This window comes from Gymnodraco acuticeps, unplaced genomic scaffold, assembly GCF_902827175.1.
Source record: "Gymnodraco acuticeps unplaced genomic scaffold, fGymAcu1.1, whole genome shotgun sequence".
NCBI lineage: Eukaryota > Metazoa > Chordata > Actinopteri > Perciformes > Bathydraconidae > Gymnodraco > Gymnodraco acuticeps.
Window position 1 is genome coordinate 3,146,408 of NW_022990583.1, and position 13,953 is coordinate 3,160,360.

At 39.8% G+C, this 13,953-nt stretch overlaps 1 long non-coding RNA gene across 1 annotated transcript; it reads right to left on the minus strand.

Annotated features, from left to right (window-relative positions):
* Positions 1-231: 231 nt before the first annotated feature.
* On the minus strand, positions 232-13,030 carry LOC117554073. The gene is made up of 3 exons (XR_004570216.1): positions 12,989-13,030; positions 1,066-1,134; positions 232-816 (listed from the first exon to the last, which is right to left on the minus strand). It is a non-coding gene; the product is annotated as an uncharacterized LOC117554073 (long non-coding RNA).
* Positions 13,031-13,953: the final 923 nt, after the last annotated feature.

The window sequence follows — 13,953 nt, forward strand, 5'->3', positions numbered from 1 at the left end:
GTTTTGGGTTAACGGCCAGACAAAGCAAACAAATATATTTTCCCTTAGGATCTGTGAAAATGGGTTTTCCTATAAGCTGTAGTCCAAACAATAATTGACTGATTAAATGAATAATAGACAAGTTAACAGATAGGTGCAGTATTTATTTTGTAATTTACAAATGTCAACGTTAGGTTTCCAAAAACATAATTAATGAAAACAATGTGTAGATAATAGCTGTGGGACATGGCCGAGATGGGTAACTGGTAACATCAGTCCAAACGGCTCAGTAGGTTTGGACACAAAAGTATAACAGAGACCAGGCAGGTACATTTGAAGTTGAGTTTTACTTGTGGTATAAATCAATAACAGACATGCTTGGAAGGTTAGAAAAAGAGCAATCTTTCCCACTTCGTGTTCCTTTCTGTCCTTTGGTTTTGCGCCTGGCCGACGCGCTCACACATCACGCAGAGAGATACTGTTTGTTTCGGTACATGCATTTCCACGTTATCCTTTACATGTCTTTTTTTGTTCTCTTCTTTTAACACAAATAAAAGTGTCTTACCAGACGATGATGGAGACAGTTACGTCACATAAAATAAACAACTTAAACTCATACTCTCTGAATCAGTGTTGTGTTTGGTGTGTGTATGATGAGCAGAAGTTATGGGGGCTGTTACTTTGAGGTGTTATAAAGCAGAATCAGTGTGTGGATTCCTGTCATATTAGCTCGGGTGGCCAAGTTAAAATGGATGTTTTGCCTCCCTGGGTGCTCCTGAGAGGATAAACAGGCCATCCATAATTAAGAGCGCTCTGCCCGCACTCTGATCCACTCTGCTTTAAAAAGAACAACTGTCACCATCGGTTAGAGAGGGGGAGAGGGGGAGGAACACAGGAAGTGGTGGAGAGACAGAGACACAGAGATGGGGAGATCACGCTCAGACAGATATCCCCTTGATGGGTATGACAGACACCTACACATACACACTCACACGTACTGTACATAACACACGTGTACGGTTCAAAACAGGCACGCATCATGTCACACATATCAAAATAAAAACACAGTTCCTTGCTATTACTTACATTCTCACACATACCGTATATCAAAGACATCTTCATTCTTTCTCCAGCCTACAGCACACACATCTTGATCTGGAATATAAAGTATTTATTGAGAAGACATTCAAGAGTTAAAAACAGGAAGCTTCATCTTTATGCTTCTCCTGATAAAAGGAAACATTTATCTGGAGCTTTTAAAACGTCACATCGATATATTCCCCTGATGTACCTGCCGCACTCAGTAAATCAAATTTAAACAGTTGCTTTTTAGTGCGGTTTGTGTCACATCCTCTTTAAAAGCTTATTGAAGGACTTGAACTGCTGCAGTTTATAAAAACTGTTCATTTTATATAGAGCCAAGATTGAGTTTCTCTGTCAAGTTTGTTTACTTCTACAGCCATTTTGACAACTATTTAACATTTAAATAAGATATACTGTTTATTCTATAGTTTGTTCATCAAGTGGAGGAGATAGAGGCTTTAACTTTAAACGTATATGATTTGTTATTTAAGGTGTGTAGCTCTGCTTGCTGTTTGAGGCTGTTAGTCAGTGTCACCTCACTGTCCATAGAAACAACAGCCTTTGACTGGAATATGGACAGACAGGGAAACAAATTCCATTACACTATTTCAGTACAGTTTCGGTCTTAAAAGAGAAGACAGCGGGCGGGCATTATAAAGACCAGATCACAGTTTTTGAAGTACAATCCTGACGTTCTAATACGTTACCTGAGCTACTTCAATTTCTAATTGATGATTCTTTATACTCCGCAACATTTCAGATGGAAATATGGTATGCTTCTTTGTTAAGTTGCAGATAAATACTTATTCAACTTTTCAGTTTGTAAGTAGCATCAAATCAGACTAGCTATTGGCAGAATATCAAATCAGGATTGGAATTAGGACCACAAAAAAGGTGGATGATTTGGACTTCCCATTGTCATAGATACGATTATAAATGAGTTAAATATACATCCTGGTTGAGGGCCCATTGATTGGATGTGTAGCAGGTGAGCTGTATTATGCCCTCTCAGATTCATTCAGTTTCACATGCCATGTCTGATTTCCAGCCTATTATTAACAGATGTGTGTTGTTTGAGTTGTATGCATCAGACTCCAGGACAGTAGTCATGGGGACCAGAGTGATGGTGAACAACAACAGCTGATTGTACTGAATGTTTCTGGCAAGGAAAAGTAGTACTCTTCCTTTGTGTCTTTCTACAATCTCCTCTCTTCCCTGTTGAGTTTTCTCACTCTCTTCCTGCTTTTTGCCACAGCTCCTCCTCCTTTACTCCCTTTTCTCCCATTTCCTCCAAATCTATATGCAATCATTCCACTGCAGCAGTCTAATTTAAATGTGGAACAAATGTTGCGACAGACTAAAGCTGGATAGAAGTCCTTATCCGCAGAGTGAGAACTGAATTATCCTGCTTGACTGAGCTGCTGACATTCTCACATTGAGGGGAAGGGAGAGAGAAAGGGAGACAGAGAGAGAGGGCACAATTCTCATATGAATTAAACCAACCTTTCTGACTCTCTATTAGTCACCCTGGAAGCCGGTAATTCCTTAATTCCACTATGTAAAGACATTCACACATTGTCTTTGACTAAAGTTTTGTCTGTCAGGTTTCTTCTTCCCTCGGTGGTTCCCCTGAGCCACCATGACACCAATGGAATACAAATAAAAACTAAAGGGATACTTCTGCAATTTAGTATTGCACTCCTAAAGTTAGAAGACAGATTAAAGGGCTTTAAAGGTCCCCTATTTTACTCTTTCTAACAATATAGTATCAGATACAAAACTTGTCTCTGAAGTGTTTGCTTCGAGATACCAAACAGATCGTTCATTGTAGCATCCCATAATCCCCTCTGTTAGCCCTGTTAAAAAAAAATGCCGATTTTGTACAAATGAACTGCCACTCCCCACGCCCCTCTGAGAGATGTTTGGTTAAAAAGAACACAATGGTGCTCTAGGAGGAGATTCAGGTGATAAGGTGTGGGGGGGGGGGGGGGGGGGTTACCTTGGTTGGTGATTGGCTAATGGTTACACAAGCCAAAAAATCATTATGACATCATAAAGTGGCCAAAATCTGATCAGCTCATTTTCAGACAGGTTTTTATATAAATGGATCAGGACAAAAAGAGAGAGAATCTTTTTCCTGAAACCTTCATAATCTCTTTACACAGAGGGGACACATGTTTATGTATAAAAGCCATGAAAAAGTGGATTTAGCATAATAGGTGACCTTTAAAAAAGTCCAAGTGGTTATTCTTAAAACTAAACAGTACTAGAGAATCATTGTTAGAAAAAAAGGGAAAGGTCTAAAGACTTTATCCATTATATATTTATTTTACACCCACCAGTGCAACATGATAACCACCATCATTTCTTTATTTTGTAAATCAGGCTTTTGGTGAAATTCTCTTAGATCAAGGTCTGCAGAAGTAGATATGGTGAGGAATACACAGGTTTTACCTCATGTTAGAGCATTTTTTGTGTTGATAATAAATGTATTATTTTCTAATAAATGTAGATCTTAATATATTCTTTCGATTTATGAATTAATATTGAATTCAATATTCAGAGAATAGTTTTGATTTATTGTGATCAATCAGCTGATATAAGGAAGGGGTGTCTCCAGCAAGGAACGGGGAATCGGTAGTCTTTGACCTCACGTTTCACTGATCATTTTATTCATTTGTTTGTTTAATTTTAAGGAAGAAGTAAATAAATCAGCGCCTACAGTGTTATTTGGACTTTTTTTTAACGTGTGAGTCAAGAAGCGGAGCCCTGTTAATGTGGCACCGTTTTAAATATCCAAAAGAATGAGCCACGACATCTCACTTTCACTTTGTGAGATAATAATTTGAACTTTCTTTCAAATCCATTTGTGGTTTGGAAATGTTGAAACCCTTCAATCTTGAGTAGATGAAGACAATCCTGTGATGTATCAACGACTGAAGATCAAACAGTGACACAGGGAAATATGCGTGTTTTCTGATCAATTAGATATAGTAAAGTGATGGTGTGAGTAGTTGGTTAGTTATTTGGTCTCTGGTGTTTTTATGAGCATTGCACAGTGCTTACCATTGATAATACATTTCCCCCAAAAAGGGTTCTTACAAACAATAACTCCCGAACAAAAGATTATCGTGCGCCAAAATGGTTTTGAGCAAAGCATGCTCTAATTGTTCACTGCAGACAAAACAGTTGTTTATCAGAGAATCCGTGTTGTCGCAAGCCAAAGTGTTTTTATTTTGGGTCATTCAGCCTGGATGATCCAGATTGCTGCTGTTACAATAACAACACATCAATGTTTAATAGTCTGCAATGCAGAGATAACACTTTCGATAGTCACACAGAAATCTGTGTGTGAGTATTATGGGGATGAGATTGTCACTGACGAATAGAGACGGAGAAAGAATGATTGGAAGTGAGAGGGAAACCATCGGAGTATTGTCATAAATACATAAAATATATCCATAAAACTCCATTTCTATTAATAATGTTTTACTTCTACAAACATCCTCACAACGTTATTTCTGGTCATCCCTGAGCTGCAAGCCAATCCTGTTTCATAACAATTTGATTTATTCTCCCAACCGGGACAATGATAAGAAAGCTGATAGTGCTGCCAAGTCCTCAAAGAGCAGACTACTGAAGACACAACATGAAACATTCAGCAGAAACTGGCAGCTGCTTTTTCTGTGTAAATAAATCAATTAGATGTACAGTGCCGGAATAAAACACATTTTCCGAGGCCACGGGCCCATTTTCTGGTTCAGAGCGGCTGGTGCTGTTATGAAAGAGAGCTCATTTGGGTGTAAAAACCAAACAATGGCAACAATTTCCATAAATCGAGACTGGAAGTTATGATCAAACTATTATGCTCCCCCAACAGCGAATAAATGGTGTTTTATCAGGCCAACCAAAAATGTGTTCATCAGCTAAATCCAAGTTATATGATATTAGGTGAACTGGAAACACTGAGAGAAGAGCGTGTACGGTCAACACTGTCACCATGTTTCTTTAGGCATTCTTTATATATTTGTGGGGGGTAACTTCGGGGGAGCAAAATAAGATGTAAAGACATCCACTGACAAATATTGATTTGATATGACGGTTTCCTTTTTACAAATCCTACAGATATGGAAAAATATTTGTATACATTTGGACTTTGGTTCCATATACCTGACAAATGTGAGTCCTCATTTTAGCTCTGTTTTGGTCTCCACCAGCTTCTGATGAAAATATCTGGCTCTGATAAATATGTTGACCACCGAGTCGCTATACTGTGTCTGTCCGTTATATGGTGATGCCACTTTCATATGGCCTGAGCCAGCATCTGTCCATCTGTCACCCTCTTATTAATGTTTCAAAAACACTTCACAACACAGTGTTTTGGTTACTATACATATATTGAATTTCAACAATGGCTAATGTACCTGTGAACTGTAATTGATTCAGTTTTTCACACTTAGCTTTCAGACAACACAGATAGGAGACATGGTCAAGACTAACACCTGGTGGGTATTATTCAGTATTTAATGAAACATTAAATGAAAACTATCATTGATAGTTTCAAGTGACGGGAACATCTATTCTGTGTGTGTGTGTGTGTGTGTGTGTGTGTGTGTGTGTGTGTGTGTGTGTGTGTGTGTGTGTGTGTGTGTGTGTGTGTGTGTGTGTGTGTGTGTGTGTGTGTGTGGCCTAGCATTACCCATACTTGTGGGGACCTAAATCTGTCCACAGTCACGTGTGGGGACTGGCCTCCCTTATGGGGACAAATTGGAGGTCCCCATGAGGGGAATCATTAATGTTAGGGTGAAGACTTGTTTAGGGTTAGGTTAAGGGTTAGGGTTAGGTTAAGGGTTAGGGGTAGGCATGTGTTGGTTATGGTTAGGATAAGTCTCCAGGAAATGCATGTAAGTCAATGTAATGTCCCCTGAAGTGATGTATACATGGTGTGTGTGTGTGTGTGTGTGTGTGTGTGTGTGTGTGTGTGTGTGTGTGTGTGTGTGTGTGTGTGTGTGTGTGTGTGTGTGTGTGTGTGTGTGTGTGTGTGTGTGTGTGTGTGTGTGTGTGTCAGCTGCAGGTATGTCAGTTTGAGGACTGAGTTGCATTTGTAAAGTTTTTCCAAAATCTGTGGCGGATTTTGTTACTGTGCTGTTACCTTTGTATGCCGTTAGGCAAACACACAAACACACAGGTGATGGTTGCTTTATGCCATGTTGTTTTCCCCAGGGCAATCACAGAGCACACACACACACACACACACACACAAACACTCAGGACGTAGACATCCTCCTCTGCTTTTAACGCTTTCCAGACTGACAGACAGACAGGTTATGATACCGACAGACTTGCATCCGCCTGTCTGTGTGTCATCATGAGTCCCAGTGGTGCTAAGTGCTTTGGTGGCACATTTAAGAAAAACAGCACGATTCTCAGGCTAACTGAATTGACCCAAATTGCTGTAGCTTGGAGGGTGAGAAAAAGATAAGCTCATTACATTTAATTGTAGTCTTTTGCTGTTGATGTGGACTAGATTTGAAAGGAAACACGTAGACTTACTCCTGCAGTTACATGGCATGTTTCACTAGTTCAGGAAAGTGTTTAGTAAAGAGGTTAGAGTTTCACATTTGAAATCTTCCATGTTTTTTTTTTTTATTTGCTTCTGTTTCTTCCAATCTATTCGGCCATTCTTTATATCTTTGTCATCTCTGTTTTGCCAGCAAATTCTTTTTTATTTGATCTTCTCTGCCTTGTTTGTGTGTGTAAGCATGACTAACAGGTCACTGCTGCTCAGCGCTGCAGCCAATCCCTTTAGGTCCTCGTCTCTGCTGCTTGTTTAGCGACCTTGACAGCCTTCCTCTGTCCCTCTGAGTCGCACTGTTCCCCCTCTCCACTCATCCATTTTTCTCACTCGCCTCTTTAATGCCTTTTATTTGTTCTTTCCTTTTTCTTTTCCTCTGATCTCCTTTCCTTTTCTCTTGTCCGGGGCTTTTCTCGGTGCTCCATGTGTAGCAACCTTGACAGCCTTTTCTTCATCCCTGTAGGTCAAAGCATCCCTCCTCGCTCTGTCCCCTCGTCTCTCTCCTCTCATTCCACTCTTTTATCTCATCACTTCACACTTTTTCTTTCTCTCCTTCTACTGCGCTCTCCGTATCTCCTTATTCTGTGATTTCTGTCAGTGTGTTAAGTTGTTACAAAGTCGGATCCAAACTCGATGCAATGTCCAGGGAATGGACATTAAGTCTTTCATAGTGAAGCCCTTTCCATTTTCTAGTTTCCTACCTGATTCTGATTTAGTATGGTATTTTATTATGACGCAAACATACATTCGTTTTTGTCATATTTTAGTCCTTATTATAATATTAATAATATGTTGTTTTAAAGATTTGTTTGGGCAACCAGTGCCTTTATTTAAGTGACTGTTTAAAGGGGGACACAGAGGGGATACATGCGGCAAATGGTGTCAGGCTGGATTTGAAATCCAGGTCTTCCTTATGGGGCTCTACAATGAGCTATATGGCGGCCCATAGTAATAACATGTATTAAAGTTAAATATTAATGATAACATTTGATTAAATTATTTATTAATTAAGTTCTGAATTGTATCAATTGTTTTAGCTAATCTGTCCTCAAGCACAAAGACCTTGAGTTTTCATCTGAGAAAATCTCCACAATAGCATAATCATGACAGTCCATTGATAAATAGCAGTAGTGTACAGGGTTAATCATCCATCTGAAAATCATTCTGAAGTGGTATCAGTAGATAATAATAGTGGCAGTTTACTCACTCATGTCCCTTTGCGACAGAATTTGTTTTAGTTTTTAGTTTTCTAAAGCTGCATGCATTGTACATCCTTTGTTTGTTCTGTCAAGGTTACACATGTTCCTTTTGTGCATGACATGAACACAGCCTGTTTCATCCATTGCACCAGAGCAACACATTTCCTACAGTGTCATGTGTTTGATTTGTGAGAACAGACTGTTAAGACTGCTGTGACTGAGTTTACTCGTAGCGAGCATTGTGACTCCCTCTTGGAAATAAACTCTAAAATCACTTCAAACATCGTCTAGTGTAAGATCAGCATGAGCCAGCAAACTCTTTGACTCACCTCCTCCCATTTGTCTCTCTCCTCCCCGTGCCCTCTCCATCCCTCCCCTCTCCAGGTTCCCCACATCCTCTTCCACACATCTTATCTTTTCTTTCTATTTGTGCCTCTTTTCTTCTCCCACTTCCTCCCTCTCACTATCCACCTCCTTTCTTCTCACTTACCCACCCTTCCACTGCCTCTCCCCTCCTCTTTCTCTAGCTCGTCTCCTAATCCCTCCTCTCCACCCTAATTTAAACTCTTTGAAGCCTTCAATAAGGCTCCATAATAAGCTTCTCCCTCTCCAGGCAAGGCAAGGGAGCAGCCTCCCAGTTGCATTCTGCCGCTGTGTGAGCGCTGGCATGTTTGTGTGTGTGTTCTCTGATTATTAGCGTCTCTGCTTGTGAGCTTTCATGCCTGTGTGTGTGCATGAAGTGTGTGTTAGTGTGTGTGAGTGGTGTGAACCTAAACGCTGAGCAGAGAGCCGTGAGGGGAACAGAGGAGCATATTGTGAAACATATCAGAATACCACTCCACTACAGATTAAACTCTAGAAGTAGGTTATTGATGCAGACCCTTCTGCAACAGTTAGAACTCAGTTACATATTATTGCATTTAATTGAAGTGAATTTGATCTCCTCATTAAGGACAGTTTCAAAGCCTGAGGTAACGCTCTGACCACACTTCCAACAGAAGATATAGAGAGGATGCAACAGACTAGTCCACTGTCACTGAACCTTTCTCTTGTTGCATTGCTTACATTACAACACATAACAACATTAAAAAAGGACCTTTACATTTCCTTGAGGCAGTTAAATATTTACTTTTGACAACTGTGGTCACATTTAACCACGTTCAAGATCTTTCCCTAACCTTAACCAATTGCTTAATCATAACCAAACATTACAACCAGAGGTGTCAGATAGGGAAAGGCCTTAATCCCGCCAAGTGGTATCTGATTGGAAATGCTTTTTGGATGTCAAGGTAAAAAAACATTATTTTGACTGCTTTATACAAAGGAATTAACTTCGATAAGACCCATTAGTTAAACGTACTAAGGTGGGAGAAGACATTGTCTCTTCCTGACAGCAGTCCACATTTAGAGGTATGTCCATCTGCAACATTGTGATGGACAACATGTTCACTGTTTGTTTCAATACAGGCAGCAGTGGTGGCCATTTGGCAGATTATCTTTCCCTGCTGTAGTTCTCACACTAAAACACGCTTAAAGGCTTCAAGCATTGGTCCAACACACAAATAAAGATAAACAGTATGTGCACACATTCCCACACACATTTAGACTAAACACAAACACACATTTCTTACTGGCTAACTGTGCACAAAACACAGAGACACACAAACACACACATGCACTCCCTGCTCCATGGGTTTATCTTCATGATGATAGTAATCAGTATGAAGCCCACTGGCTACAGCAGCAGACTGCTTGGTAGTCATTACCGTTAGCTTAACTGTTTACACCCGTTAATCAAATTAGCAAGTAACACACACTCACACACATTTGTACACACACACACATGCATACAAATATATGGAGATGGAGCCACACTCTCTCTCACACACACACACACACACACACACACACACACACACACACACACACACACACCTAGGAGGCGCACACAAACACACACAGGGGATGTAAACATGGAGAACGGCTCAGAGTTCCATCTGAGATTAATTATCTGTCCTACAGCAGAGAGAGGTGGGGGGGAAAGAGGAAGAGAGATCTCCACACTTGTGTCGGTAGAGGGATATCATTTAAATGAATGCAGAAAGATGGTGAGGAAAAGAGAGAAAAATGGGGAGCTGCTGGGTGGCAAACCGACAGACAAGAACGAAGATGTATGCAGGAGATGAACTTCTACCTATCATCCTAAAACTGAAATCTGTGAGTAGTCTAAGTATCCAAACAAACACCACACACTCAGTGACAACCAGAGCAGGGAGCCTGCAGGCTATGAGCGAGCTACATGTGTCTGCATGTGTTATCTTGAGGCTACATTTCGAGGCAACAGTGAGGGGAAGATTTGTTTCCTGTAAGAATGGAGAGGCAAAAAATCAATATGCATGATACAGTATCTAATGAAAATAGTTTGTTGAATAACCCACATGCACTCCCTTTTAAAACGTACCATGTGAGAGCACAACCCAGTCTCATGGCATTTCGTGTTCACCAACACGATTTTCCCCTTTTTTTCGTGTTGCACAGCACGATTTTAAAAGCAATGTATTTCTACTGTTAATGACGCTCATGGAAGCACGGCATTCGTTTGTGTCGGCTGCCCTTAAAGGCAATGTGAGCGTCCATTCTCATTGGATAACGGAGAATTGTACACCCGGAAGTAAGTATTCCCCTTACTGTCGATTGATTTTACAGTGATATCTGCACTACTCATCGACTAAAAAACACCAGATTATCCTTGTTAATTACACAACATTGATTGGTTTAAATTGTGTGCAATGCTTTTGTATTTTTCCCCTTCGATTCGGAGAAACAAATATTTTTTCGGAGTAAAGGTTGGCAGAAGACACTACACTACCCAGAATCCCCAGCTATCGTTTGGACTACACCATGTGCTCTGTTTGACAAACCCCGTGATAGTCCTCAAGCTCTGTGATTGGAGAGTGTGCTCCGAGGGTTACGCCATTCATTCCAATGGCTGGCGTCTATGTCACGTGATCTTCAAATGTCTCCCTGCAGAAAAAAAAAACATGGCCGAACTTCGTTTTATTCTCGGTGGAAAATGCCTATTTTAAAGTTAGTTTGGCCATTAAAATGCGTTTTGATGTCATTTGATGCGAGAAATATGAGTTGTTATTTCAGATTATGTGTGCAGTGGATGTACATGATCTTTAGTTTGCTAGTTATTACAAAGATTACTTCAGGAAGTTTTCATTGTTACCAAGGTGGTTGCTAGGGACGCTGCTATCGATATTATTTCTGTTATGTTGTGTAACTGTTTAATGGTGTTATCTTTATTGCTACCCCCTTCCCCGTCAATGTATAGTGTTGGTCCACAGCGCAAACATATTATTACAAAATCCGCATCTAAAGATAGCCTACGTTATTTTCCCCTGTGCAATTCCAGTCTCACATCTCACAGCACATCGTCATTAACAAATACCGGAAACAGACCGAAAACATTTTTTAAAAATAAAATACTTTATTCCGAGTGTGCTTGCTTTTCTCTTTGGAAGTCATCACATAACGGCATTGTAATACACGGTTCGGCTGCATTAAATATTACATATCTGCCGTAGTTCTGTATTTATATAGCCCTGATGAGAAGACTTCTAGACAAACATGAGGAACTGAAAACGTGACGTGGATCATAAATATATCAGCCATTAAACAACATCTTACATTTCTTTTCACACAATACGTCTCCTTGCAGTATCAACACTAATTCGGCTGACTTTTATATTTGATCCAATTGGTAGATAGGCTGTATTTAATTTACACCATAAAGGTGCACAGCCGATATAAAGGGACACCTAGTGGTTAAAGCAGGTTATTGAATTTCATTATTTTTATTATTAGATATGAATAGGATCCCTATAAAGTATATTCATTACTCGTTATTCTCTACTAATAGTTAATTAAAGACTGTATATAATGACTATTTTGCACATCCCTTTCAAGATTTCAAGATTTTCTAAGGTTTATTGACATATCATATAGGCCTACACAACTATGGTGTAGTTCTGCATTGAATGAAAAACTTGGGTCGCAGGTTCCTCAATAGTGCATTACAAGACATCTATCAATATTTGTGCATACCTCCAGCAATGTTAACTATGTTGAAGCACTTATTTTAACTGATATTATACATAATGTATTATACTCTTATAAGATGTATGTAGATATTTCATCTCCGACCTTGTCAGGTATTGAACAATCAATAAATAAAGAACACAGAATTGTTAAATATAAAACACATAATTTGTGTGATTATACTAAATGATTTACAAATAAACACCACTGCATATTTAACTGTTACACATGCTGATGTAACGCAAATGTTCCAACTTGGGATCAATAAAGTATATCTTATCTTAAGCTGATCGATGGCTACTGCCATATTTGCAAAATGTGCCTCTGAACCTTGACAAGTGCATGTTTCAGGCTTATCAATTAATGTAATGTAATGTTATCAATTAACAACAGGGGTCACAAACATAAGACCAGCTGTTAAATAAAGCTCTTCTGACCTTAGCTGGCATGTGTGTATATATCAGTGGCGAGCCGTGACTTTTTTTATACCTAGGCCCCCTTCCCTCGAAAAAAAAGAAGAGATATTACGTCTCAACGTAGACTTCAGCGGAATATCAAAACAGTGGTCTGGGGTGCAAAACGCATCAATGACAGCGACCCTCTACCACACAAAACAACATCATTTATATAAACACCTATCATGACAGGGCACCCACAGCCAAGTACCAATTACAAATGAATTAAGTCGGCACGGCGGCCCGCATTGAAAATGACTTAGGCCTACCTTTGATGATCAAATCACTTAAACACAAAGTCCATCCTCCTGTCCTTTTGGATGAAGCACTTGCGGGTCATTCAGCTGATCCTTTGCCACTCCAGTTTATCATTGTAACTCAATCTTGAAAATGACTCGGTTAATAATTTCGCAACGATGTCATCACTATCACTGAAGTGAGCCATCATGAACGAACTGCTAATCATAAATCTATCGATCATAAATCTATCGATTAGATTTATGATTCAAAAATAATAAAAGTAGGATAGACATGTGGATATTATCCGGCTGAACACAACGTGCATCTATCTAACAGGTTCGTTTTCCACAGACCTTATTTCGAGCTATTTTCCAAAATCTTATGGAGAAATCGCACTGCTTTCTGTCGAGGGAATCCGAGCGCAGTTTACTTCTGGGTTTTAGGACGCGTCACTGAACCACTTGCATAGACCTCACAGCGGGCGGAACTTGTCATAAAGTCCGCGAAAATAAAGCCCGCCCATTTAGAGGGAAGATATGATTGGTCAATTGTACTGTCATTTGACATTACTCTCTCGTTGAGTTACTATAGCTGGGCCCTCTGTGAATGTAGAGAGGGACCAACAAGCCCTCTCGTCTTCGCAGTAACTCGCAGAGACGGCATTTAACCCTTCACATTCCAACAGAAACTGAACAGGCAGATTCGAAGGATTTATTTCTTTGGAAATATTATTTTAAATACAATTGAATCAAGTTATTTTGGTAAAATTAATGAAAAATGTAACAACAAAAAAATATTAAAAATAATATTAAAAAAAAAAATGTTTTAAAAAAAAAATGTTTTCAAATATTATTTTTTAGAATATCTTAGGCCCTCACAGAGGGCCTAGAGGGCCCTGACGGCTCGCCACTGGTATATATATCAATGCTGCCGATTATGGGCACAAGCAATTTTCACCCATTTATTAATTAAATGTTTTAAATGTGAGTGTTTCCTACCCCCTAAACCTCCAGGGATGTACACAGTTCAATACTGGCAACTTCTTATTATGGGAAATACGAAAACGTCTTTCAAAACTACAACTCCCAGTAGAGACGTGCCATAGATAAAGAACATGTTGCGAAACAGAATAGCCAGCATGTGTAGTTCTGGGGACGGGGTGGGGGAGGGGGGGACGCGGTGGACCCGTTCAAATCCAGTTTTGGACAGTCTGCCGTGGTTCCATCCCATTTCAAGTGCTGTTCGAGGCTCGGCGTAACCCTCGGAGCACACTCTCCAATCACAGAGCTTGAGGACTATCACGGGGTTTGTCAAACAG